The sequence below is a fragment of the Procambarus clarkii genome, chromosome 27 (assembly GCF_040958095.1).
Source record: "Procambarus clarkii isolate CNS0578487 chromosome 27, FALCON_Pclarkii_2.0, whole genome shotgun sequence".
NCBI classification, from domain to species: Eukaryota; Metazoa; Arthropoda; class Malacostraca; order Decapoda; family Cambaridae; genus Procambarus; species Procambarus clarkii.
Genome location: NC_091176.1, coordinates 15,325,205 through 15,352,449, shown reverse-complemented (window position 1 = coordinate 15,352,449; position 27,245 = coordinate 15,325,205). Strand labels below are relative to the sequence as shown.

Below are 27,245 nucleotides of genomic sequence, written 5' to 3'. Positions count from 1 at the left end.
CTTGATCGCTGCTCCAGTTGGTCTTGGGGCAGTAATAAACACCCAATCATCAATGTGACCGATCAATATAGACGCTCAAGATGATCTGAGTTCTATGTACACAGCTTGATGGAGAGAGAGAGAGAGAGAGAGAGAGAGAGAGAGAGAGAGAGAGAGAGAGAGAGAGAGAGAGAGAGAGAGAGTGACTGTAAAAGGGAAGAGTGAAAGAGAGGTAATCGCTGCTACTATCAAAACATACACACACAGACGCTGCTACTATCAAAACATACACACACAGACGCTGCCACCACTCTGATGACAGGTTCCTCCTAGAGATCTCACCTGAGTGAGATCAATCAGATGCTAATATCCTTCCAGGACAGGTGTAGACATGAATATATAGCAAAAGGAACCTTGGCCCGTTCACTCGAATAACCCAGCGACCACTCACTCTCCCCACACAGAACCGAAGCAGTGCAGGATACCCAAGTATTGACATCACCTTAAAAGGTGTTGAAGAGTCTGGTCACCTAACATCTGAGGGCATTAGGTCATGGGGTTAAGGACAACGATGAGCCCGGTAACACATTAGCAGGTACCGTTAACACACAAGGGGATTGATAGTTTAAACCTTTGTTTATTAATCTTATTTGGGATGGATAATCCCTAACTGTGGTTCCCTAATAGAGGCATATTGAAATGAGTGATATAATGTGATGGTACAAAGAGAGAGCCGTATTTACTTCCAGAGTGAATTCTACTCGATCTGAGGTACTGGATGTTTCATTTTCTCATGGATGGATTGTTTCACAATCCATTTTCTTGGATTGTCGGAAAGCCTTTGACACAGTACTTTATAAGAGGCTGACACATAAGCTGGAGAGACAGGCAGCAGTGACTGGTAAGGTGCTCCAGTGGATTAGGGAGTACCTAAGCAATAGGAAGCAGAGAGTTACAGTGAGGGGTGAGACCTCAGACTGGCGTGAAGTCACCAGTGGTGTCTTACAGGGCTCTGTACTCGGTCCTATCCTATTTCTGATATACATAAATGATCTCCCAGAGGGTATAGATTCATTCCTCTCAATGTTTCCTGGCGATGAAGATAGGTGTAGGGAGCAGGAGACTACATACAAGGTATCATTTGGGAGGAATGAGTCAATTTCACATGAAATTCTTCAAGAGTCAGGGAGAGAAAAAGACTTGGGCATTGATATAACGCCAGACCTGTCCCATGAAGCCCATATCAAGAGGATAACATCAGCGGCATATGCTAGGTTGGCCAACATAGGAACGGCATTTACAAACTTGTGTAAGGAATCATTCAGAACTTTGTAAACCACATATGTCAGATCAATCCTGGAGTATGCAGCCCAAGCATGGAGTCCATATCTAGTCAAGGATAAGACCAAACTGGAAAAGGTTCAAAGGTTTGCCACCAGACTAGTACCCGAGCTGAGAGGTATGAGCTACGAGGAGAGACTACGGGAATTAAACCTCACGTCGCTGGAAGACAGAAGAATTAGGGGGGACATGATTACCACATACAAGATTCTCAAAGGAATCGATAGGGTAGATAAAGACAGGCTATTTAACACAAGGGGCACACGCACTAGGGGATACAGGTGGAAACTGAGTGCCCAAATGAGCCACAGGGACGTTAGAAAGAACTTTTTCAGTGTCAGAGTAGTTAACAGATGGAATGCACTAGGAAGTGATGTGGTGGAGGCTGACTCCATACACAGTTTCAAGTGTAGATATGATAGAGCCCAGTAGGCTCAGGAACCTGTACACCTGTTGATTGACAGTTGAGAGGCGGGACCAAAGAGCCAAAGCTCAACCCCCGCAAGCACAACTAGGTGAGTACACACAGTTCTCCCCCCCCCCCTCTCTGTCCCTCCTCAGTTGTTGTTGTTGTTGTTTAAGATTAAGCTACTGAGAACAAAAAAATCAAAGTAGCACGGGCTATGGTGAGCCCGTAGTGGACATACCTGGCACAGGAGCGGGGCTATAACTTGCCCTCTTCAGTCTGAACGTGATCTTATATGGAACTGGAGTAGGTATGTGAGATCCTCGGCAGCCTTTGATGTAGAAGTAGTAATTCCTGTAGATTAGCAAGGTCGCCACACAACTGACAACCTCGTCACCTCCTGCATCTTTGAGCTGAGTTGACCTGGCCCTTGGTTAGTTGACCTGGCCCTTAGTTAGTTGACCTGGCCCTTGGTTAGTTGACCTGGTCCTTGGTTAGTTGACCTGGCCCTTGGTTAGTTGACCTGGCCCTTGGTTAGTTGACCTGGCCCTTGGTTAGTTGACCTGGTCCTTGGTTAGTTGACCTGGCCCTTGGTTAGTTGACCTGGTCCTTGGTTAGTTGACCTGGCCCTTGGTTAGTTGACCTGGCCCTTGGTTAGTTGACCTGGCCCTTGGTTAGTTGACCTGGCCCTTGGTTAGTTGACCTGGCCCTTGGTTAGTTGACCTGGCCCTTGGTTAGTTGACCTGGCCCTTGGTTAGTTGACCTGGTCCTTGGTTAGTTGACCTGGTCCTTGGTTAGTTGACCTGGCCCTTGGTTAGTTGACCTGGCCCTTGGTTAGTTGACCTGGCCCTTGGTTAGTTGACCTGGTCCTTGGTTAGTTGACCTGGCCCTTGGTTAGTTGACCTGGCCCTTGGTTAGTTGACCTGGCCCTTGGTTAGTTGACCTGGCCCTTGGTTAGTTGACCTGGCCCTTGGTTAGTTGACCTGGCCCTTGGTTAGTTGACCTGGCCCTTGGTTAGTTGACCTGGCCCTTGGTTAGTTGACCTGGCCCTTGGTTAGTTGACCTGGCCCTTGGTTAGTTGACCTGGTCCTTGGTTAGTTGACCTGGCCCTTGGTTAGTTGACCTGGTCCTTGGTTAGTTGACCTGGTCCTTGGTTAGTTGACCTGGCCCTTGGTTAGTTGGCCTGGCCCTTGGTTAGTTGACCTGGTCCTTGGTTAGTTGACCTGGCCCTTGGTTAGTTGACCTGGCCCTTGGTTAGTTGACCTGGCCCTTGGTTACCTCCTAGCTGAGGTGTGAGCATTCACTGTCCACCACCCTTGTCGTCGCAGCACCCAGACCTTCCAGCTGGTCTGCTCCTCTACTGTCTGCTCCTCTACTGTCTTTTCCTCTACTGTCTGCTCCTCTACTGTCTGCTCCTCTACTGTCTGCTGCTCTACTGTCTGTTCCTCTACTGTCTGCTCCTCTACTGTCTGCTCCTCTACTGTCTGCTCCTCTACTGTCTGCTCCTCTACTGTCTGCTCCTCTACTGTCTGCTCCTCTACTGTCTGCTCCTCTACTGTCTGCTGCTCTCTCGTTACAGTACTACTAAGAGTTCTCGCTTTCCCAGTCCCTGTAAATTAATTGGTTTCATTAACATATTCAATTTTATTTAAATATTCCTTTTCTGTTTCGGATTTATCGTCAAAGTGTAAACTTAAGCAAAGAACAAATTAGGCAGTTGGGTCATTAGGCCTTGTCACAAGCCTTTGTGCCAGCAATTCAACTATAAACTAAATAATCATACCTGCGTGTCAAAAATTATAGAGATTTGTTGACATTTATTTCGTTAAGAAATTTACCGCAATATATATATTTTTTGCAGCCTCTCGGGTATTTTGCAAAGCCATATGGATTTAAATCTATTTAAAGTATGCGGTACGGAATATTTAATTCAATTCCACCAATCAGTCAGCGGGTTTCATCACTATTTTAATGAGACAATTTCCATGATAATCACAAAGAAAAGCAGAGTATAATCTATTTTGCGTTTTATTGAGGCGCACATTACACCAAATCTGTTTTTGGTTCCTCCGTTTTTTTTTTGGTTGTTTTTTTTTTTGCAATTTTTTTTTACTGATTGCGTTTTATTGGAGCAGGTGGAACTGTGTTTGATTTGTATGTAGTGTTTTATTTTTTATATAATATTGACTTAATTCTAAAGGAGAGGGTTGAAGAGCATTATTAGAGAGCTCCTGTGTGTGCCTTGTTTAGTGGAGGACCCTCCCTTAGAGTGTGGAGTGTAGGGAGCCCCCCTCCCTTTGAGTGTGGAGAGTAGGGAGCCTCCCTTCCTTAGAGTGTGGAGTGTAGGGAGCCTCCCTTCCTTAGAGTGTAGGGTGTTAAGGGTGCCTTAAAGGCGTGGAGAATGAGGGCGCCTGGAGGAATGTCCTCCTGTTGAAACTGTAGATGGCTGCAGCCGACACTGTCACCCATCAAGACGTTCAGTATAAAAGTAAAGAAAGAGGGAGAGAGGAGAGAGAGTGACAGGTGGACGGACAGTGATAAAGAACACAAAGGGGGACAGAAGAATACATCAAAACGTCTCATTGAGTCATTGAAGTGTACCAAACTCAAGCATACTGCAGACCTGCAGCTTCTCGTGCAGAAACTGCAATGTGCAAGTGTTGGGATGCCAAGTTCTGGAGAGGGGGAGTGAAGGAGAATGAGAAGATAGCGAAGGTTGATAGTGAGGAGATAAGGAAGAGATCAATAAAAGATTAGAGAGATAAATAGAGAAAGAAAATACAGTCAAACCCTCAACATCTCATTCGGATTGAGAGAGTAATTTTGACTCTTGCATCAGGGTTGATCAGTCCAGCAACCAGGAGGCCTGGTCGACGACCGGGCCGCGGGGACGCTAAGCCCCGGAAGCACCTGAAGGTAAGGTAAGGTAAGGGCTCCCGAGAACACGTCCGTCCTCTCTTCCTCACTTCAAGAAACTAGTGTAAGTAGTTACCCTTCTCAAACTAACCTGTTTGAGCCTGTAATTTATAAACTCTACCACGTATTGATCCCCCCCCCCCCCCACCACCACCAACAAATTGGTTGTAGTGACTACAAATTAAGACATTCAAAACGTACCGAAACGCAAGGTTAAACAGTGTACGCAAGTTCAATGGGTCGCTTTGTACGCCCTCGCGCGATCACAACTTACAAACAAAAAACTCGGAAGCAGGTTAGCACGCAAATACATACGCCTGTCTCATGTTGATTGACGGCTGAGAGGCGGGACCAAAGAGCTAGAGCTCAACCCCCCGCAAGCACAATTAGGTGAGTAAAATTAGGTGAGTATACACACACACACACACACACACACACACACACACACAGAGGCGTGTGTGTGGGGGGGGGGGGAGGCGTCGGTGGCCGTGTGGACAGCACGCTTTACATGTAATCCTGTGACCCGGGTTCGATTCCCGGCGCCGGCGAGAAACAAAAATTGGGCAGAGTTTCTTTCATCCCGATGCCTATGTTACCTAGTAGTAAATAGGTACCTGGGAGTCAGACAGCTGTTACGGGCTACTTCCTGTGTGTGTGTGTGTGTGTGTGTGTGTGTGTGTGTGTGTGTGTGTGTGTGTGTGTGTGTGTGTGAAAAAAGAAAACAAAATTAGTTAGTAATTAGTAACAGTTGATTGATTAACAGTTGAGAGGCGGGCTAAAAGAGCAGAACTTAATCCCGGCAAGTACAACTAGGTGAATACAATTAGGTGAACACACACACACACACACACACACACACACACACACACACACACACACACGCACGCACGCACACACACACACACACACACACACACACACACACACACACACACACAAGTTAGAGAAGATTCAGCGGTGTGCCACCAGGCTCGTCCCGGAACTGAGAGGATTTAGCTACGAGGAAAGGCTAAAGGAGCTGAACCTCACATCCCTGGAAAACAGAAGAGTAAGGGAAGACATGATAACCACCTACAAAATTCTCAGGGGAACTGACAAGGTGGACAAAGACAAACTCTTCAGCACGGGTGGGACACGAACAAGGGAACACAGGTGGAAACTTAGTACCCAGATGAGCCACAGAGACGTTAGAAAGAATGTTTTTAGTGTCAGAGTAGTTAATAAATGGAATGCACTAGGAAGTGATGTGGTGGAGGCTGATTCCATACACAGTTTCAAATGTAGATATGATAGAGCCCAGTAGGCTCAGGAATCTGTACACCAGTTGATTGACAGTTGAGAGGCGGGACCAAAGAGCCAAAGCTCAACCCCCCGCAAGCACAATTAGGTGAGTACAATTAGGTGAGTACACACACACACACACACATGGCGTCCCAGCATGGAGTCCATATCTAGTCAAGGATAAGACCAAACTGGAAAAGGTTCAAAGGTTTGTCACCAGACTAATACCCGAACTGAGAGGTATGAGCTACGAGGAGAGACTACGGAAATTAAACCTCATGTCACTGGGAGACAGATGAGTTATAGGGGACATGATCACCACATCCAAGATTCTCAGAGGAATTGATTGGGTAGATAAAGACAGACTATTTAACACAAAGGACACACGCACTAAGGGACACAGGTGGAAATTGAGTGCCCAAATGAGCCATAGAGACGTTAGAAATTTTTTTTCAGTGTCAGAGTAGTAGACAAATGGAATGCATTAGGAAGTGATGTGGTGGAGCCTGACTCCATACACAGCTTCAAGTGTAGATATGATAGAGCTGAATTGGACTGAATGTGAAATAGGTGGAAGAAATAATTGGTGAAAATTAAGAGCAAAATCGAATGAAGACCCACCCATCCCAGGACCCAGATCCCATCTCAGAAGGAAAGACCCATTTCACTCGCATCTTAAAGGCTTTTCCCAAAGACTTCGCCGAAACTTCGCCTGAGTAACGTCCATTAATTAAATTATTCTTCCCAGCCACTAGAGCTGGAGAAGGAGTGAGCCAATCAGGTGATTATTGCAGTAAACGCATTTCCAGCTTAAGTTGTCTGGCTGATGTGAAGCAAATTGGCTCTTAATCCGGAGCTCCTCAAGGTCGAGTCCTGAAAAACATCGGAAATGTGATTGTGAACCATTTAAAAGTATTCTCTCTCTCTCTCTCTCTCTCTCTCTCTCTCTCTCTCTCTCTCTCTCTCTCTCTCTCTCTCTCTCTCCTTTCTCTCTCTCTCTCTCTCTCTCTCTCTCTCTCTCTCTCTCTCTCTCTCTCTCTCTCTCTCTCTCTCTCTCTCTCTCTCTCTCTCTCTCTCTCTCTCTCTCTCCTTTCTCTCTCTCTCTCTCTCTCTCTCTCTCTCTCTCTCTCTCTCTCTCTCTCTCTCTCTCTCTCTCTCTCTCTCTCTCTCTCTCTCTCTCTCTCTTTCTCTCTTATTCTCTGCGTAGCCTCAGAATGCAACACAGGTTAATTTACTGCGATGGTTTAATATGAGCAGAGATAGAGAGAGACAGACAAACAGATCGACAGAAACAGAGATAGAGGGGAGAGTAAGATAAAAGCGACATGTTTAAAAAGTGGAGAGAGAGAGAGAGAGAGAGAGAGAGAGAGAGAGAGAGAGAGAGAGAGAGAGAGAGAAAGGGGGGGGGGAGAAAACGCATTCAGAAACAATGGGATATTTCTAATACTCAACAGAACACACAGGGAAAAAGAACTACGTTAAGATACAGGCGGAAAAATAGCCGTTGTTTACACTTATCCGGCTAAAGCATTAATTTGCCAGATTTAGTGGCCTTCACACGGCCTGCAAACGTGGTCTGTACACACAACCTGTACACACAACCTGTACACACAGCCTGTACACACAGCCTGTACACAAAGCCTGTACACACAGCCTGTACACACAGCCTGTACACACAGCCTGTACACACAGCCTGTACACAAAGCCTGTACACACAGCCTGTACACAGTCTATACACACACAGTCTGCACACACACACACACACACACACACACACACACACACACACACACACCACCTTTGCTCTGATAACGTTGGTATCCGACAATTAAAATTTACATAAGCGAAAAGCCTTTTCTCTGTGATGAACGACTACGTGCCACAATGGCTTCCCGAGCACAGCCTGGTTATTACCTGAGATCAAGGTGTGGAAATGTATACTTTGTTTATACTATATATAAACTCTCATATATATATATATATATATATATATATATATATATATATATATATATATATATATATGTCGTACCTAGTAGCCAGAACGCACTTCTCAGCCTACTATGCAAGGCCCAATTTGCCTAATAAGCCAAGTTTTCATGAATTAATTGTTTTTCGACTACCTAACCTACCTAACCTAACCTAACCTAACTTTTTCGGCTACCTAACCTAACCTAACCTATAAAGATAGGTTAGGTTAGGTTAGGTAGGGTTGGTTAGGTTCGGTCATAAATCTACGTTAATTTTAACTCCAATAAAAAAAAATTGACCTCATACATAATGAAATGGGTAGCTTTATCATTTCGTAAGAAAAAAATTAGAGAAAATATATTAATTCCGGAAAACTTGGCTTATTAGGCAAATTGGGCCTTGTATAGTAGGCTGAAAAGTGCGTTCTGGCTACTAGGTACGACATATATATATATATATATATATATATATATATATATATATATATATATATATATATATATATATATATATATATATATATATATATGAAAGAGACTTATCTGTTTCTGTGTTTTGAGTAAATGTTTCTTGTGTAGAACAGTGTCAAATATATTATGACAAGGGAAGAATTTGGAGTCTGTCGTTAATTCTCTCTCGTGCTTGATATATTTGCCATTTTGTTGTAGAACTCTACACCAAGTTTGTCACGCAGGATCTTCCTTCCCTGAATCTGTACACATGTTTGGAGACAAATTTTAAGTTTAAAATGTTCTACGAGCCTGCATCGGATGAGAGAGAGAGAGAGAGAGAGAGAGAGAGAGAGAGAGAGAGAGAGAGAGAGAGAGAGAGAGAGAGAGAGAGAGAGAGAGGAGAGGCGGAGGAGGGGGGAAGGGAAGGACAGACTTTCCTGCGTCGACCTGCTATAAAATACGTTTATTCTAATTGTGATAGATGTTATTGCAAGTTTTCTAGTGTTCTAGTGTTTGCCAAGTGCTGAATGGCTGTTTCTGTTAAGTTTGTGTCTATGCTGCTGCCACCACGCGCGTCAGTGAGAGAGAATGAGAGAGAGAGAGAGAGAGAGAGAGAGAGAGAGAGAGAGAGAGAGAGAGAGAGAGTGGACAGTAAATAATCAGTGAATATCTGTACGTGTGTTATATGTTAATGCGAGTCATACTCCACATACAATTATGAAGAGACCAAAATCGCGGGGCAGGTATCGAACAGCTTGGAAACATAAAGTAGATGGTGAAGCAGAGGATGACGGGGTAAATGTTCGCAAGGTGCGCTAAAGAGAATGAAAAGATTATATTGCAATTAAACATGAAGCATAGCTAAAGAAGTGAAGAAGAAAGACAAACATGTGAGAAGTGAGAAAATTCAGTGAGAAAATTAATGTCTTGAAAGTCATGTACATAATGTTGGAGAACAATAAATTATATCATCCAGTGGAGTGGCTTTTTCAAGTTCTGAGAGAAAAGATGATATATAAAAATCAATTTTTTTTTGCGATTCTTAGTTAATTACTTATTCTTTTTTATCTTCCCTGCTCCGGTCAAGTCTGGAGATGCGTGTTCAGTTATGAAGCATCTCGCTTGTTTTAATGTTTGGCTTATGGCCTTAAGACCTACCAAACCCCTGGAGGGTTATTAAGTCCAACTACTAACCATCCAGCATGTATATTTTATATCTTATTCATGAATATAGTTCAGAACTAAAGTAAAATCGATGTATATTCATCGACAAATAAGATACTTCTCGTTATATATACGAATTTGTTAACGTTTAATTTTTGTGTTGGGGTTGAAGCCAATCAACTCTTAATAAGGCCTGGACCCAAGCTTATTGATATACAAGCTACTGATATACTTTAATCCTGAACATAGTCCAGGATTAAAGTATATTCTCAGTATTCAGCGAGGAGCTGGGTATAGTTCTAGGAAAATACTGTAAATCTCTCACGCTGTATTTAAATAATAATTTTAAAAACTCTAATAACCTGTGTTTATTTAATAGTTTGATCTTTCAAAGTAATTGCGTCTATTGCAGAGTAATAGTTATACTCGATATATATCATGATAGTAAACTATTTCGTAATATATATCTACATTATTACTCTCAAGTGGCAGGAAACATGATGCTGGTCACTTCCACTTGACCCACACAATGGTAGGTTAGACATGAACAGTTAAGTCCTCCATAATAATGCTCTACTAATGAAAACGGAACTTATTATATTTCTTGTTTGAGTTGATTATTTGAAACAAGCGCTTACACACGCAAATGGGTTTAAGCTTTGTTTGTCACTGAATGAGAACTACACTTAGAGCTTAATTATCGTAGCAGGAGTTGCCATACACAATGGATATATACACCGACAGGATAACTACATTTCTCGGTGTATGTATACTCGGTGAATGCATAGTAGGAGTTTACATGTCTCCTGGACGATGATCAAGACGAAAATATTCATGCCGATTAGTGAGTAAGTTCTTATGTTGAAGGCGACGAGAGATAAACCAATAATTACTAATAAATAAACTCCTTCGCTTCGATGTTTCTTGATATCTTGTTGTTATTCAACGTGAGATAACTCGGGGTAAAGGCAGGAGGGACGTGGTTTTAGGGACTTGCTAACATCTCAGGACTTGCCGTCTTCAGCAAGTCCTAAGTGGGTAGACAAGATAGGAAGAACGGAGGAAAGAAGCCCACGAGCAGCATTTTACACCGTCCTATTTGCATATTGCTTCAAGATGCGTGGGGTAAAGAATACATTGTTGGAGGAACGTTGTTGTCAGTACTCATGAAGGGCCTGGAGGAGGCTGCTGACAACATGTGTGTTGGTGTTGGTGGTAGTGTGTTGGTGGTAGTATGTTGGTGTTGGTGGTAGTATGTTGGTGGTAATGTGTTGTTGTTGGTGGTAGTGTTTTGGTGTTGGTGGTAGTGTGTTGGTGGTAGTATGTTGGTGTTGGTGGTAGTATGTTGGTGGTAGTGTGTTGTTGTTAGTGGTAGTGTTTTGGTGTTGGTGGTAGTGTTTTGGTGTTGGTGGTAGTGTGTTGGTGGTAGTGTGTTGTTGTTGGTGGTAGTGTTTTGGTGTTGGTGGTAGTGTGATGGTGGTAGTATGTTGGTGTTGGTGGTAGTATGTTGGTGGTAGTGTGTTGTTGTTAGTGGTAGTGTTTTGGTGTTGGTGGTAGTGTTTTGGTGTTGGTGGTAGTGTGTTGGTGTTGGTGGTAGTGTGTTGGTGTTGGTGTAGTGTGTTGGTGTTGGTGGTAGTGTGTTGGTGGTAGTGTGTTGGTGGTAGTGTGTTGGTGTTGGTGGTAGTGTGATGGTGTTGGTGGTAGTGTGTTGGTGTTGGTGGTAGTGTGTTGGTGTTGGTGGTAGTGTGTTGGTGTTGGTGGTAGTGTGTTGGTGTTGGTGGTAGTGTGTTGGTGTTGGTGGTAGTGTGTTGGTGGTAGTGTGTTGGTGGTAGTGTGTTGGTGTTGGTGGTAGTGTGTTGGTGTTGGTGGTAGTGTGTTGGTGTTGGTGGTAGTGTGTTGGTGTTGGTGGTAGTGTGTTGGTGTTGGTGTAGTGTGTAAGTGTTGGTGTTGGTGGTAGTGTGTTGGTGTTGGTGGTAGTGTGTTGGTGTTGGTGGTAGTGTGTTGGTGTTGGTGGTAGTGTGTTGGTGTTGGTGGTAGTGTGTTGGTGTTGGTGGTAGTGTGTTGGTGTAGTGTGTAAGTGTTGGTGTTGGTGGTAGTGTGTTGGTGTTGGTGGTAGTGTGTTGGTGGTAGTGTGTTGGTGTTGGTGGTAGTGTGTTGGTGTTGGTGGTAGTGTGTTGGTGTTGGTGGTAGTGTTTTGGTGTTGGTGTAGTGTGTAAGTGTTGGTGTTGGTGGTAGTGTGTTGGTGTTGGTGGTAGTGTGTTGGTGTTGGTGGTAGTGTGTTGGTGGTAGTGTGTTGGTGTTGGTGGTAGTGTGTTGGTGGTAGTGTGTTGGTGTTGGTGGTAGTGTGTTGGTGTTGGTGGTAGTGTGTAAGTGTTGGTGTTGGTGGTAGTGTGTTGGTGTAGTGTGTAAGTGTTGGTGTTGGTGGTAGTGTGTTGGTGTTGGTGGTAGTGTGTTGGTGGTAGTGTGTTGGTGTTGGCAGTCTGTTGATATTGCTAGAATAATTGTCTCATTTAATAGTTTAATATATTCTTTGAACTAGAACTAAACATAGTATGGAGCTGGCCGAGGGATTACACATCATCCTGATACCAGGAACAAATGTGTTTGAAAAAATACTAAATATATATAATTCTTCACCACATACAAATATATGTGAAGTACTTTTAATTACGTAATTAGGTTCAACAATCGACTTTCACAGCGATTTCTTTCTGCCAGAATTAATTAATTGAATGAAAATGGTTATATGTAGATATTTACCACAGGCCGGGAAGATCAAATGCCAGCCCCAGAATTCATGGATCATTAACTATGAACTCAGGTTCGCTTACGAAACCTGTACATCGTTGAACAAATCCACAAGGGCCGTGACGAGGATTCGAACCTGCGTCCGAGAGCATCCCAGACGCTGCCTTAATCGACTGAGCTACGACATGGTAAAAAGGAGTTAAAACCGAAGTTCTACTGAACTTACTGGATCCTATAGCCTCTCCGAAGCACAAACCAGGGTTTTACACAACTCCTCCCATGCACTCGAGCTATGTCAATAGGCCGTTCTCCCTCTTCGCCCTTACTTCATTACACACAGAAATCACAATTGTGTGATGCATCAAATGAACAAATCCACAAGGGCCGTGACGAGGATTCGAAACCGAGGATTTGGAGGGAGTTGTGTAAAACCCTGGTGTGTGCCTCGGAGAGGCTGCAGGATCCAGTAAGTTCAGTAGAACTTCGGTTCCAACTCCTTTTGACCATGTCGTAGCTCAGTCGATTAAGGCAGCGTCTGGGATGCTTACGGACGCAGGTTCGAATCCTCGTCACGGCCCTTGTGGATTTGCTAATTTGATGCATCACACTATTGTGATTTCTGTCTGTACATCGTTCCTCAATCACGGCGGATTAGTTTGCATGTATTAAGCAGTTTAGGAGTTCTATAGGACTACGAAATTGTCTATAATAACCATGGGTTGTGAATCTCTCCAACTGATTAATAAATACAGACATGATCGTGGAAAGATGTACAGGTTTCGTTAGTGGTCACGTAAACACACCTGTGTCCACACCTGCACTCGCTTTCTCAGTACTTTAACCGAATATTTGTTTGTAAATATTAATATTGGGTCATGACCAAGGGTCTCTGTGAATCCTCCCATCCTCCTGTTTTGGTAGTACTTATAGGAACGATGAGGATCATAGTACATATACCCACCTACAACTAAATTAGAAAGTAGAACTCTGAACTATTGAGTTGGACAAACCGGAAAACTATTTTTTACTTGTGTTGCTTTGACTAACTAAACTAACATGTGTGCTATACTAGGCCTTGGAATATTTAAGTTAGTTTTTTTTTAGCTTCATTTACTTAAAAAGAATTCCTTACTAGTCAGTATACTACTACTATCTTTTGCTACGACTCGTGGAATACTACCAATTCTGACTATTGACGATTGTCACAATAGATACTATCTAAACAGAAGGATGGGTTGTAATATGACGTGTTATGTTTTGTAGTACAGTGGACTTCGTTCTCGACCCGCAATCGGGGATCCAGGAGCTCGATTCCCGGGCGGGACAGAAATGGTTGGGCACGTTTCCGTTCATCTGATGCCGCTGTTCACCTATCAATGAATAGGTACCCGGGAGCTAGACAACTGTTGTGGGGTTGCATCCTGGGAAGAGTCAGTTCGATCTTGGGTCAGTTACAACCTTAGGCTTGTATCGAGGTCCTCCTCGAGGTCCTCCTCGAGGTTTTATCGAGGTCCTCCTCGAGGTCCTCCTCGAGGTTTTATCGAGGTCCTCCTCGAGGGAACAGGTTGCCTCTTCCTGACAAGACGAATTATTTGGATATTGTTGCAAATTATAGATTTTTTTTCGACTATTTTCCCTTGAACTTGTTCACTTTTGTGTATCTATTTCTGCGTCTGAACACTTTTGTGTGTACCTGCTCGTGAGTTCACTTGTGTGTACCTGTAACCTACTGTACACAAGTAATTATTGTTCCTACACTTAATTGTAATTAAAAAATGTACATTACACGTGTCTGATCCTGTACGTCGACATCTGTCTGATCCCGTACGTCGACACCTGTCTGATCCCGTACCTCGACACCTGTCTGATCCCGTACGTCGACACCTGTCTGATCCCGTACGTCGACACCTGTCTGATCCCGTACCTCGACACCTGTCTGATCCTGTACGTCGACACCTGTCTGATCCCGTACCTCGACACCTGTCTGATCCCGTACCTCGACATCTGTCTGATCCTGTACGTCGACACCTGTCTGATCCTGTACGTCGACACCTGTCTGATCCCGTACCTTGACACCTGTCTGATCCCGTATGTCTACACCTGTCTGATCCTGTACGTCGACACCTGTCTGATCCCGTATGTCTACACCTGTCTCATCCTGTACGTCGACACCTGTCTGATCCCGTATGTCTACACCTGTCTCATCCTGTACGTCGACACCTGTTTGATCCCGTACTTCAGCACCTTTCTGATTCCATATCTGTTTCGATCTCATTTCTTAATTTGAGTTTTTACCACGAGTCTTCAGCATACCCGGCTGACCGTGAATGGCGGAAACCTGAGGACTGCGTCGCCTTTGGGAAGAAAGTCCCGTTCACACCCTTTCACTAACTTGCCCCTGGCCGCGAAATTTAATTAGTCAGCCCCGTTCTCTCTCTTGTAGCTGAGCTGTGGAGCCCAGTCGAGAGGGCCAGACTTACACAGTCTCGGTGTAGGATCTATGGGTTACGAGAGCTAACTGGTCGAAAATCCTCGCTGCTGCGGCGGGGAGGAGGAGAGTCAATGGATCTTGTAAGCAGGTGTGTGAGGGCTTTTTGGGTGTTGTTGACGGGGAGTGGGTTTGGGTGTTGTTGACGGGGAGTGGGTTTGGGTGTTGTTGAATGGGAGTGGGTGTTCGTGGAGTGGAAGTTTGTGAAGAGTGTGTTCGTAGAATAGAGAGGTTCGTGGAGTAGGTGTTCGAAAAGTGTTCGTTCGCGGAGTTTGCTTTCGTGTAGGGAGAATTCGTAGATGTTCTTGTCGACATAGGGATAATTTTAATGACTGCCACACAGCCGAGAGTGTTCACGACGTCCAAAGTTGAAACAAGAACGTAATCACTAGTGTCACGTGACGTAGAGATAGACAGATAGACAGACAGACAGACGCACTCACCAACCATATTCAAGGAGTGTGGGGGTGCAGCCATATACAACCACTCAATGTTTTTATACAACATACACATAACTTCCTAATATTAGTATTATTCTTAATCGTAATTTAAATGATGTGATGTTATTATTAATATTTGTCATTGACCATGAAGGCAGTCAGGATTGACGCCTTCCAATTATGGTATAATTATCAATAATTATGGTATTATTATTATTATTATTATGGTGGATTATGTTACTTTTGAGGTTAATTGTAAGACATACAAGATTTCCTAACTAAAGTACATATATGTACTTAACAGAATAATATTGAGTTAGTTAAATATACTCCATGCATGAATCCATGTCAAAGAAAGATGCAATATTGCATTAGCAGGGTCATACCCGCCTCTTGAGCAACCCACAATTGCATTAGTGCACTCCCTATGCCAACTCGCGACTCCCTCAATGCAATATTATTAAAAAAAATATATTGGTTGCCTCACGTTGCCATTATGTCTTGCTATCCCCCTCTTATATATATTTTCTCCTGTAGTGGAATGACTGGGAGGGGAGAGAGAGATCATGCAGGGCTTCTTCCTTCTCTTCTGTTCCTGCTTCATACCTCCCATTCTGCTGTTTCTTTTGTCTTTTTCTAATTCGTTTCCCTCTTTTGTCTCCTATTTCGATTCTATCTTCACTACTGTCTTTAACCTCTTCATCCTCTCTCTCTCTCTCTCTCTCTCTCTCTCTCTCTCTCTCTCTCTCTCTCTCTCTCTCTCTCTCTCTCTCTCTCTCTCTCTCTCTCTCTCTCTCTCTCTTTCTTTCTCTCTCTCTCTCTCTCTCTCTCTCTCTCTCTCTCTCTCTCTCTCTCTCTCTCTCTCTCTCTCTCTCTCTCTCTCTCTCTCTCTCTCTTTCTCTCTCTCTCTTTCTCTCGTTTTCAGCTCTTCTCTTGTCTCCCCCTTTCCACCTCTCTCGTCACCCTCTCCCACGTCCTCTCCCGTGCCTCTCTTCCACATAATATTCCGTGGGAGTTACGGGCGGGTTATGTGACTGATGGGGGGGGGGGGGTAGGGAGGGGCCACGGGTCCTCTTGCCTACCTGGCCAATATGTGTTGGCCTTAATTGATTCATCTTGCACACCTGGGCGAGTACTTGTGTGTACTCACCTAATTGTGCTTGCGGGGGTTGAGCTCTGGTTCTTTGGTCGCGCCTCTCAACTGTCAATCAACAGGTGTACAGGTTCCTGAGCCTACTGGGCTCTATCATATCTACACTTGAAACTGTGTAGTCAACCCTACACTTGAGTCAGCCTCCACCACATCACTTCCTAATGCATTCCATTTGTCAACTACTCTGACACTAAAAAAATTCTTTCTAGTATCTCTGTGGCTCATTTGGGCCCTCAGTTTCCACTTGTGTCCCCTAGTGCGCGTGCCCCTTGTGTTAAATAGCCTGGCTTTATCTACCCTGTCGATTCCCTTGAGAATCTTGAATGTGGTGATCATGTCCCCCCTAACTCTTCTGTTTTCCAACGAAGTGAGGTTCAATTCCCGTAGTCTCTCCTTGTAGCTCATACCTCTCAGCTCGGGTACTAGTCTGGTGGCAAACCTTTGAATCTTTTCCAGTTTAGTCTTATGCTTGACTAGATATGGACTCCATGCTGGAGCCGCATACTCCAGGATTGGTCTGACATATGTAGTATATAATGTTCTGAAAGATTCCTTACACAAGTTTCTAAAGGCCGTTCTTATGTTACCCAACCTGGCATATGCCGCTGATGTTATCCTCTTGATATGAGCTTCAGGGGACAGGTCTGGCGTGATATCAACCCCCAGGTCTTTCTCTCTCTCTGATGTACACCTATTTGTGAATGCAAGATTGAGCATTAGCTCTTGGACCCCGCCTTTCTGGTTGCCTGGTTGAGCAATGACTCCTGGCCTATTTCCCAGTCATATCTACTTATAAAATTATAAATGGACTTTGCTTCTACAGCCTACTCCTTTAATTCACTCCATTTTCACACAAAGTATTTTACACGTCTCCACCATGTCTTCCCTCTCTCCTTTTGTATAGCGTTGTAAAGCTCAGTTCTCTGTCTCTCTTCAAATCATATCTCTCGAAATTCTGGGACGAGCCTCGTCGCAAACTTCTGAACCCATTTGAGTTTCCTTCTGTGTTTCTTTAGGGTGGGGCTCCCTGGCGGCATGCTCTAAGACTGGTCTCACCTAGACGGTGTACAGCGATCTAAACGCCTCCTTATGTAGGCTCCTGAATGATGTTCTAACTTTCGTTAGTGTAGAGCACGCTGCTGCTGTCGTTATCCTATTTATATGAGCGTCTAGAGTTAGATCTGGTGTTATGTCCACTCCCAGGTCTTTTTCCTCTAGTCGTTAAAGAACACATACTTTTCGTATGTGTTCACATTCATAACGAATGAAGTTTCCCTTCATTCTGTACTGTCCCTTTGGTCTTCTGTCACCTGTTTCCATTTCCATCATTTTAAGCTTGCTCGTATTGAACTCCGGTAGCCATTTCTCGGATCATCTCACTCACAGACAACTGCATCACGTTGTGTGTGTGTGTGTGTGTGTGTGTGTGTGTGTGTGTGTGTGTGTGTGTGTGTGTGTGTGTGTGTGTGTGTGTGTGTGTGTACTCACGGAATTGTGCTTGCGGGAACAATTAGGCGAGCTTCGGCTCTCTGGTACTTCCTCTCAATCTTCAATCAACTGGCGAACAGGTGCCTTCGAGCCAATTGGGCTCTGCCATGCCTACATTTAAAGCTGTATGTGGAGTCTGCCTCAACCACTTCACCATTTTGTGCTCCATCTGGGTAATTGGTTTCTATCTGCGTCCACTTGTTCTTGCATCACTCATTCCCAATTAATTGTCCTTGCCAGCGTTGTCTATTCCAGGAATTTCATATGTGAAAATAACCATGATCATGATTCATCAAGCATTTACACAACTCCTTACGAAACCTGTGCATCTTTACTCAATCATTTCGGCTTAACATTTATTTAACAATTTGATGAGCTCCGTAGCACTACGAGATTTCTTGTTACAATAATATTTCGAAATTTCGAAGCACTTAAAATGTTTAATAAATTTAAACAAAGCAGTCATGATTAAGGAATGGATTCTGTTAAGCAAATCGAGAATGCTTCATCATATTGACATAAATCGCATTTTTTTGATTTGAGAGAAAAAAAATGACCTGTTAAAACTGAGCAATGTGGCTCCATACCAACAACTTCTTTCTGTGCAATATCTTGAGAACTCATACTGCACGAGACTGCTAGCAATGTACGATCATAAAACAAAGGTGCATTTCAATGTTGGAAATATATAAATGTCATCATATATGATTCAATAAACGAAAAGAGGATTTTTGTTATTAATATTTATATTATTGATTGTATTTTGATATATAACATTAGGAATAAACATAATATTGGTTGTATTTAGAGGTATACATTAGGCATCCTGGTATACGTATTTATTAGGCATCCTGGAATACATCAGCAAATGGAATACATTTGGCTGCGGTTAAAACATAGGTAGCCGTACTTTGAATTCATGACAGGGTACCTCTGCTCTCTCAGACTTATGGAACTTAACTAACTTAAGTTGGGAAAGGATTTTGGCTTCCCCCTTCACTGACCACCTCAAAGTTTACCGCCGGCAGTATTGGCTTCTATCAGCGCTCCTCTCAGGGGAAATTTGATCACTTTGAATCCTATTAAAAGTTTGTAAACACAAGAATGATGGAATTACATTTACCTCACCACTTATATTCCCACTTCTTTCACTACTTCTCACACCACTTCTCTTAGCACTTCTCTCAACGCTTCTCTCTCACCTTCAGATGAGTAACGTACAAATGAGTGGTGTTAAGCTAATTCATCTTCGTGACTCGCAAAGTTTCAGTCACCGCTACCAGGACTCTGTGAGCGTGGACATAGCATGGAACTTGGCGAGGATAGAGCGAGGAACGTTCTGAGAGCAGACATATCAAATAAGATTACTTTACTCTCCAGTAAACTTTAGTCGAGCCGCCAAAATTGAGTAAATTGTGGCCTCGTTTGACTGTCTCACTGACCTCGCTGTTGCTGACAAACAACTTCATTTTCAAAACTTCAACTTCAAAACAAAACTTCAACTTCAAAACTTCAACTTCAAAACAAAACTTCAACTTCAAAACTTCAACTTCAAAACAAAACTTCAACTTTGTGTTTCAAAACACAACTTCAAAACAATACACACATATATCCCGCAAACACATAACGTAACTGTCCCTTTTTTTCCCCCCTTGTTACAACTTGTAATAAAGTTGTTACATCTTGTTATAACGTTTGCATGACGTATTCGAACGTTGCAGCAATGTCGTAATTGCATCGTGTGTTTGGCATGATCCACCTTGTTTTGTTTGAAGTTGCGCACTGCGAAAAGAGCAGTTCCGTTACTTAATGAGGAGAGTTAAACAACCCCCGTTTCCCTTATGTATTATATATTATTACGTATACCACTTTAATTTATATTATTATTGTATCAAGTTAGTTTTGTGAATTCATATTTTATGTAGCTGGTTACATTGTTGCTAATTTCACCATTTATATTTTTTCTAAGGAAATTTGTTTATCATTTGTATACAAATTTTAAAGATTTTCTTAAATTTTATCAGTGACCAAGATCATTATTTTCGTGAATTAGAAATTAATAAATAAATAAAATTGTGACGACCTGAGGAGGAATTTTTAGGACCTTCGTTGCAACATTAGATAAGACGAAAGATGAATTTTGTCTAATGAGAGACCGGACATAAAGGCGTATTATTATATCTATTTCGTAAACAAATGAATCGCGACGGCTGAGAGATAAACACCTTTTTGTGAGAGGATGTAGAGGCGCTTGTTGCCTGGCTCATGACAGTGTATTCAGCCTTTCATGCCTATCTCACAAGATTATCTTACAAGGGAAGGCCGTCTCACAAGAGTATCTTAAGAGGAAGAGCGTTCTTACAAAAATATCTTACAACGAGAACATTTCTGAAAATGATTTTTCTGTTGCGCTGGTGAGATCGAAGGTAGTTTCTTTGTTTTTTTGTCTTCCAAGTCTTCTACTTCTCGTTATTGTTTATTTTCTCGTTCCTTCTTCTCCTCCTAATCTTCTTTCTTTCTCCTATTGCACCAGTGAGTGAGAAAAATATCTTCTATTGGTACTTTTCAAAATCTTATCTAGCTTGATATTTTGAACCACATGGAGCTTGCCCCTTATCTCGTGTGTAGATGGAGCCTCGCTTATGCTGCGAGCCTCAAGGAGGAGGAGGAGCCTAGAGGAAGCCTTAACAAAGGGAGGAGCTTAGAGGGAGCCCATGAAGGGGAATTACCCTAAAAAGGGGAAGGAGCCTAGAGGGAAACCCTAGCAGAGGGAGGAACTTAGAGGGAGTCCTAGCAGGGAATTTACCCTAGCAAAGGGAGTATAATCCGTTCGGCTGCGAGGATACGTGTATGCACAGCCCATCCTCCTGTTTAGGTAGTAGTAGGCATCCTTCAGTCTCGGGAGACTATGGAGTTGCGCCCTGGTTGTCAGTCCTGGTGCAGCGTCTGGTGTGACTGATGAGGCCAATCCCAGAATGGCAATCCATCATTCCCTGAGCATAGACTAAGTCTGATTCTGGTCTGTCTTCCTGGCTACCGGCTTTCCTTCTGTGTCTCTTTGTCTCCAATAGCTTAGTAAATGACTCCTCGAACTTGGAGAGACCTTTCTGAACAGACTGCCTACAGACTGATCGGTCTGCGGTCAGTGTTTCCCCACGTGGCAAGATCGACGTCCTTGGTTTTCAGGTTCGTCTTGCATACGTCTTTGTACCGTAGCTGGGGCTTACCTGTTGGACGTTTTCCCTGTGTCAGCTCTCTGTACAGGAGATCCTTGGGGATCCTGCCGTCGCCCATTCGCACCTCATGCCCGAGCCAGCGCATTCCTCTCTGCTTCAGCATTGTGTACATGCTGGTGATTCTGGCTCCCCCCAGGACGCTGTTGTTTCTCACCTTGTTCTGCCAGGTGATGTCCAAGAAGTGTCAGAGGCAGCGCATGTGGTAGACATTCAGCTTTCTTTCCTGACGGGCGCGGTGTGTCCAAGACTCACTGCCATATAAGAGAGCGCTCAGGACACAGGGTCTGTAAATCTGGATCTTTGTATACAATATGCGTGTGTACTATTTGTATACACGCTTATTGTTGGCCCACACTCCCTTTGTCAGTCTGGACATGGTTGTAGATGCCTTACCGTGCGTTTGTTTAGCTCCGTGTCGAGAGAGAGGGAGTCAGAGATTGTGGAGCCCAGGTACACAAAGTCGTGAACGGCTTCCAGTTTGTAATCGGAGATGCCGATGTCAGGTGGGGAGTCCACTCCTTGTCCCATGACCTGTGTTTTCTTAAGGCTGATGATGAGTCCGAAAGCCTGCCTGGCCTAGCTGAAGCGGGTCATGAGCCATTGGAGGTCTTCAGCCGAGTAGGCGGTGACTGCTGCGTCGTCAGCAAAAAGAAATTCGCGCAGACACCTCAGATGAACTTTTGCTTTGGCTTTTAGCCTGGCGAGGTTGAAGAGCTATCCGTCCGACCTGGTCTGGAAGTAGATGCCTTCCGTGGCATATCCGAAGGCGTGCTGCAGCAAAACTGTGAAGAAAATCCCGAATAGGGCTGAAGCCAGGATGCAGCCTTGCTTTACTCCGCTTTGGATATCTAAGGCATCTGATACTAAACCATCAAAGACCTCGATGCCCTTTATGTTCTCGTGGAAGGATCTGGTGATGCTGAGGAGCCTGGATGCGTATGCACTAATTACATTGACTCATCCTGTTTGGGAGAGCAGCTGGAGAGACAAAATTCGTTCGGTTTCACCGTTGGTGGTCTAATGTGTCTCAATAGTGCATTCCTGATGGCAAATTCCACACCGTGTTCTCTGGTCTCGTCTGGAGATTTCTCGTGCCAGAAGAAGGAGAAGGCCTCTCTCTCACAGATCCTAATCCTGAAAGCCTGGTCTCTTGGAGAGCAATGATATCTATCTACAGTTTGCTCAGCTCCCTAGCGATGCCTGCTGTTATTCGAGCGTCGTTGTTGCAGGTCGTCAGAGAAACCTGGGTTCAATGTCCTGATGTTCAATGTGCCCATCTTTAAGGCAGTTGCTATTTTCTTTCTGGATTTGGTATTGCTTGGTGCAAAGTTGTCAGTTTTCACCCAAAACCCCACGTACCCAGTAAGGTTAACGGACCGTGGCGAGGCAACACCTTATTGGCTGAAGTTTTCCCAGCTTGAGGCGGGCGGTAGCTGCCCAGTGGGGCGCGATGACCCCTCCCACCGTCGGAAGCAACCCCCTGGCGTCACACTCTTCGCCAATCGAGCAGAAGACTTTAAACCGGTAGACTGTCGCTTCCCGTGTTGGTTCGACGCTGTGAGGCGAAGCTGGAGTGTCCTCTCTAAGGCGCAAAGCCTGGGTAGGTCGATATGGAGAAGCTGTTGTCCATGAAGCAGGTCCCCCCTCTCCACGTTGCTGAAATTTTCCAATGGAAAGGCAAACGCCAATACACTTGGTTACAGCGCCACCGTTGGGGCTGCCAGAATGAAGTTGAAGTTGGTGCCTTAAGGGCTCCAACTCCGGTTGAAGGTTGACGCCTGAAGCCTTTCCCAAAAGTGGGTATGATCGCAAAGCAGCGGAGATTTGAAATCAGAGTTTCCCCTTTCCCTAGATGAGCTGCCTTCCCAGGCTGTCCAGTCTCATCTACCTGGAGCAGCTGGTTTTAAGGCGCCAGAGGCACGCCCTTGCTCCTTCTGTCAGTAAAAGCAGTTCCACCGGACTTAGAGACTTAGCCACCCGTGCAGACCAGGAGTTGGACTTGGTTGTCAGAGGCTATTTGAGACGCACGCTGTACGGGAGCTTTTTATAGGTCGTGGGAGCTCGTTCCTCATTACCACCCTCTGGCTATGACAGCCCTTGGAACCCAGTTTAGGTTGGATTTATAGTAACGAATAGGACCATCATACATATTGATGTATATATGTACGATGTTGCAACCTAACCTAACCTTCTTAGGCCTCATACAAGTTAGCTGAGGCCAAATATAGAACAAATATATGTAAAACACTAGGCCTAGGAATGTTTAAGTTTGGGTTTTAAACTTTACTTTTTCGGACTATAACATGAATAGCACCAAATTTTACTATCTAATTGTCCATTACATCTATATATTTACGATGGTTTACAGTTACAAAAAATATTATCTAAACAGGAGGATGGGTTGCAGTGTATTCACCTAGTTGTGATTGCGGGGGTTGAGCTCTGCTCTTTCGGCCCGCCTCTCAACTATTAATCAACTGGTGTACAGATTCCTGAGCCTACTGGGCTCTAGCATATCTACATTTGAAATTGTGTATGGAGTCAGCCTCCACCACACCACTTCCTAGTGCATTCCCTTTATTAATTACTCTGACACTGAAAAAATTCTTTCTAATGTCTCTTGTGGCTCATCTGGGTACTAAGTTTTCACCTGTGTCCCCTTGTTCGTGTCCCACCTGTGCTGAAGAGTTTGTCTTTGTCCATCCTGTCAATTCCCCTGAGAATTTTGTAGGTGGTTATCATGTCTCCCCTTACTCTTCTGTTTTCCAGGGACGTGAGGTGAAGCTCCTTTAGCCTTTCTTTGTAGCTCATACCTCTCAGTTCCGGGACGAGCCTGGTGGCATACCGCTGAATCTTCTCTAACTTTGTCTTGTGTTTAACTAGGTATGGACTCCAGGCTGGAACTGCATATTCCAGAACTGGTCTTACATAAGTGGTATACAGGGTCCTGAACGATTCCTTACACAAGCTTCTAAAGGCAGTTCTTATATTGGCCAGTCTAGCATATGCCGCTGATGATATTCTTTTGATGTGGGCCTCTGGGGACAGGTTCGGTGTGATATCAACCCCCAGATCTTTCTCTCTATTTGACTCCTGCAGGATTTCACCTCCCAGATGGTATCTTGTGTTCAGCCTTCTGCTCCCTTCGCCTAATTTCATTACCTTACAGTTTCCTGAGTTGAAATTTAGCAGCCATTTTCTAGACCATTCCTCCAGTTTGTCCAGATCATCCTGTAGTCTCTGTCTATCTTCATCCGTCTTGATTCTTCTCATAATTTTTGCATCATCAGCAAACATTGAGAGGAACGAGTCTATACCCTCCGGAAGATCGTTTACATATATTAGAAACCGGATGGGTCCAAGTACTGAGCCCTGTGGGACTCTGCTGGTGACATCTCGCCACTCAGATGTCTCCCACCTCACCGTTACTCGCTGTTTCCTGTTGCTTAAGTACTCTCTTATCCACTGGAGCACCTTCCCTTTTACTCCTGCCTGTTGCTCCAACTTTTTTAACAGCCTTTTATGGGGTACTGTGTCAAAGGCTTTCTGGCAGTCCAGGAAAATGCAGTCGGCCCACCCTTTTCTTTCCTGCCTAATTTTTGCTGCCTAGTCATAGAATTCTATTAAACCTGTGAGGAACGATTTACCATCTCTGAACTCTTGTTGGTGGTGCGTTACAAAGTTATTTCCCTCCAGATGCTCTACGAGCCTTTTCCTCCGATCTTCTCCATCACCTTGCATGGTATACAAGTTAGGGAAACTGGCCTGTAGTTCAGTGCCTCTTGCCTGTCATCCTTCTTGTATATTGGGACTACGTTAGCTGTCGTCCAACTTTCTGGTAGGTCTCCTGTTTCCAGTGACCTGTTATACACCATAGAGAGTGGCACACTTAGTGCTTCTGCTCCTTCCTTTAGTATCCATGGTGAGATTCTGTCAGGCCCAACAGCCTTTGTCACAGCCAGCTCCAGCAGACACCTTTTGACCCTCATCACTCGTGAGGTCAAATTCCTCCAAGGTTGCTAGGTTTGCCTCCTCCTCATTTAGTTCAGGGGCTTCTCCTTGTTCTATTGTAAAGACCTCTTGGAATCTCTTGTTGAGTTCTTCACACACCTCCTTGTCATTCTCTGTGTATCTGTTCTCCCCTTTTTTAATTTCATCACTCGTTCCTTTACTGCTGTTTTCCTCCTGATGTGGCTGTGCAGCAGCTTTGGTTGGGTCTTGGCTTTACTCGCTATGTCCTTTTCATACTGTCTCTCTGCTTCCCTCCTCACTCTGAGGTATTCATTCCTGGCCATCTGGTATCTCTCCCTGCTCTCCGGTGTTCTGTTATTTCTGTAGTTTCTCCATGTTCTTTTACTCAGTTGCTTGTGTGTGTGTGTGTGTGTGTGTGTGTGTGTGTGTGTGTGTGTGTGTGTGTGTGTGTGTGTGTGTGTGTGTGTGTGTGTATGTGTGTGTGTGTGTGTAATCACCTATTTGTGCTTGCGGGGGTTGAGCTTTGACTCTTTGGTCCCGCCTCTCAATTGTCAATCAACTGGTGTACAGATTCCTGAGCCTACTGGGCTCTATCATATCTACATTTGAAGCTGTGTATGGAGTCAGCCTCCACCATATGCCTAATGCATATGAATGCCTAATAGTAGTTAGGCATTCTAACTACTGGAATGGCGTTAGGTATTCTACTAATTAGATGGAATGCCTAATACATTCCATCCGTTAACTACTCTGACACTGAAAAAGTTCCTTCTAACGTCCCTGTGGCTCATGTGGGTTCTCAGTTTCCACCTGTGTTCACTTGTTCGCGTCCCGCCAGTGTTGAATAGTTTATCCTTGTTTACCCGGTCGATTCCCCTGAGGATTTTGTAAGTTGTGATCATGTCTCCCCTTACTCTTCTGTCTTCCAGGGTCGTAAGGTGCATTTCCCGCAGTCTTTCCTCGTAACTCATGCCTCTTAGTTCTGGGACTAGTCTAGTGGCATACCTTTGGACTTTTTCCAGCTTCGTGTTGTGCTTGACAAGGTACGGGCTCCATGCTGGGACCTCATACTCCAGGATTGGTCTTACATATGTGGTGTACAAGATTCTGAATGATTCCTTATACAGGTTCCTGAACGCTGTTCTGATGTTAGCCAGCCTCGCATATGCCGCAGACGTTTGTTGGACCATTCACTCAGTCTGTCTAGGTCATCTTGTAGCCTCCTACTATCATCCTCTGTTTCAATCCTCCTCATAATTTTTGCATCGTCGGCAAACATTGAGAGAAACGATTCAATACCCTCTGGGAGATCATTTACAAATATCAGAAACAGTATAGGTCCAAGGACTGACCCCTGCAGGACTCCACTGTGTGTGTGTGTGTATTCACCTGGTTGTTCTTGCGGGGGTTGAGCTTTGCTCTTTCGGCCCGCCTCTCAACTGTCAATCAACTGCTTCTAACTACTACTACTACTTCCCCCCCCCCACACACACACACACCCCAGGAAGCAGCCCGTGACAGCTGACTAACTCCCAGGTACCACATATGTGGTGTACCACATATGTGGTTACCCAGCAGGTGTTACTGCTAGGTAACAGGGGCATAGGGTGGGAAAGAAACACTGCCCATTGTTTCATTGATCTTTGAGTGTGTGAGTGTTATCTAATTCATACCTTTATTTACAACTCTAGCACTGAAGAAGTGCTTTCTGATAATTCTGTTGTACGTTATTTTTATGTTTTCTAGCACTGAACATTGCTTATGGAATTTCTTATAAATTCATTTGGAATCATATATGTCGTTATCATGTCCCTACCCTCAGTCTTTCCTCGTAGATATCTGTCTAGATAGACTGGATATCTGTCTAGATAGACTGGATATCTGTCTAGATACACTGAGGATATCTGTCTAGATAGACTGTGGATATCTGTCTAGATTGACTGTGGATATCTGTCTAGATTGACTGTGGATATGTGCCTAGCATTTTACTCCAATACTGGGCAAAATTGGCTTTTAATTATATCTTTTTGAATTCCAGGTCGCCCATGGCCGCGCGTAGTGTCTACCACCTGTTACTAGGTAAGCACCTGTACCTGTGTCGAGGTTCACTATACTAGTTGTACCCACCTTGTGGGGATGAGCTACTTATAACCCTTAATCGAGTGCCGTACAGGTTCCAGAGAACTATTACACACACACTGTCGTATCTA

General features: G+C 44.2%; 1 protein-coding gene across 1 annotated transcript in view; it reads left to right on the top strand.

The window, feature by feature from the left end:
• LOC123762694 (5-hydroxytryptamine receptor 2A) overlaps positions 1 to 27,245 on the top strand; it is a 513,254-nt gene that overhangs the window by 344,192 nt on the left and 141,817 nt on the right. Inside the window, exon 4 of the mRNA XM_069332380.1 lies at positions 27,074 to 27,114. The gene's annotated coding sequence lies outside the window, so the exon portion shown is untranslated. The remainder of the gene's footprint in view (positions 1 to 27,073; positions 27,115 to 27,245) is intronic.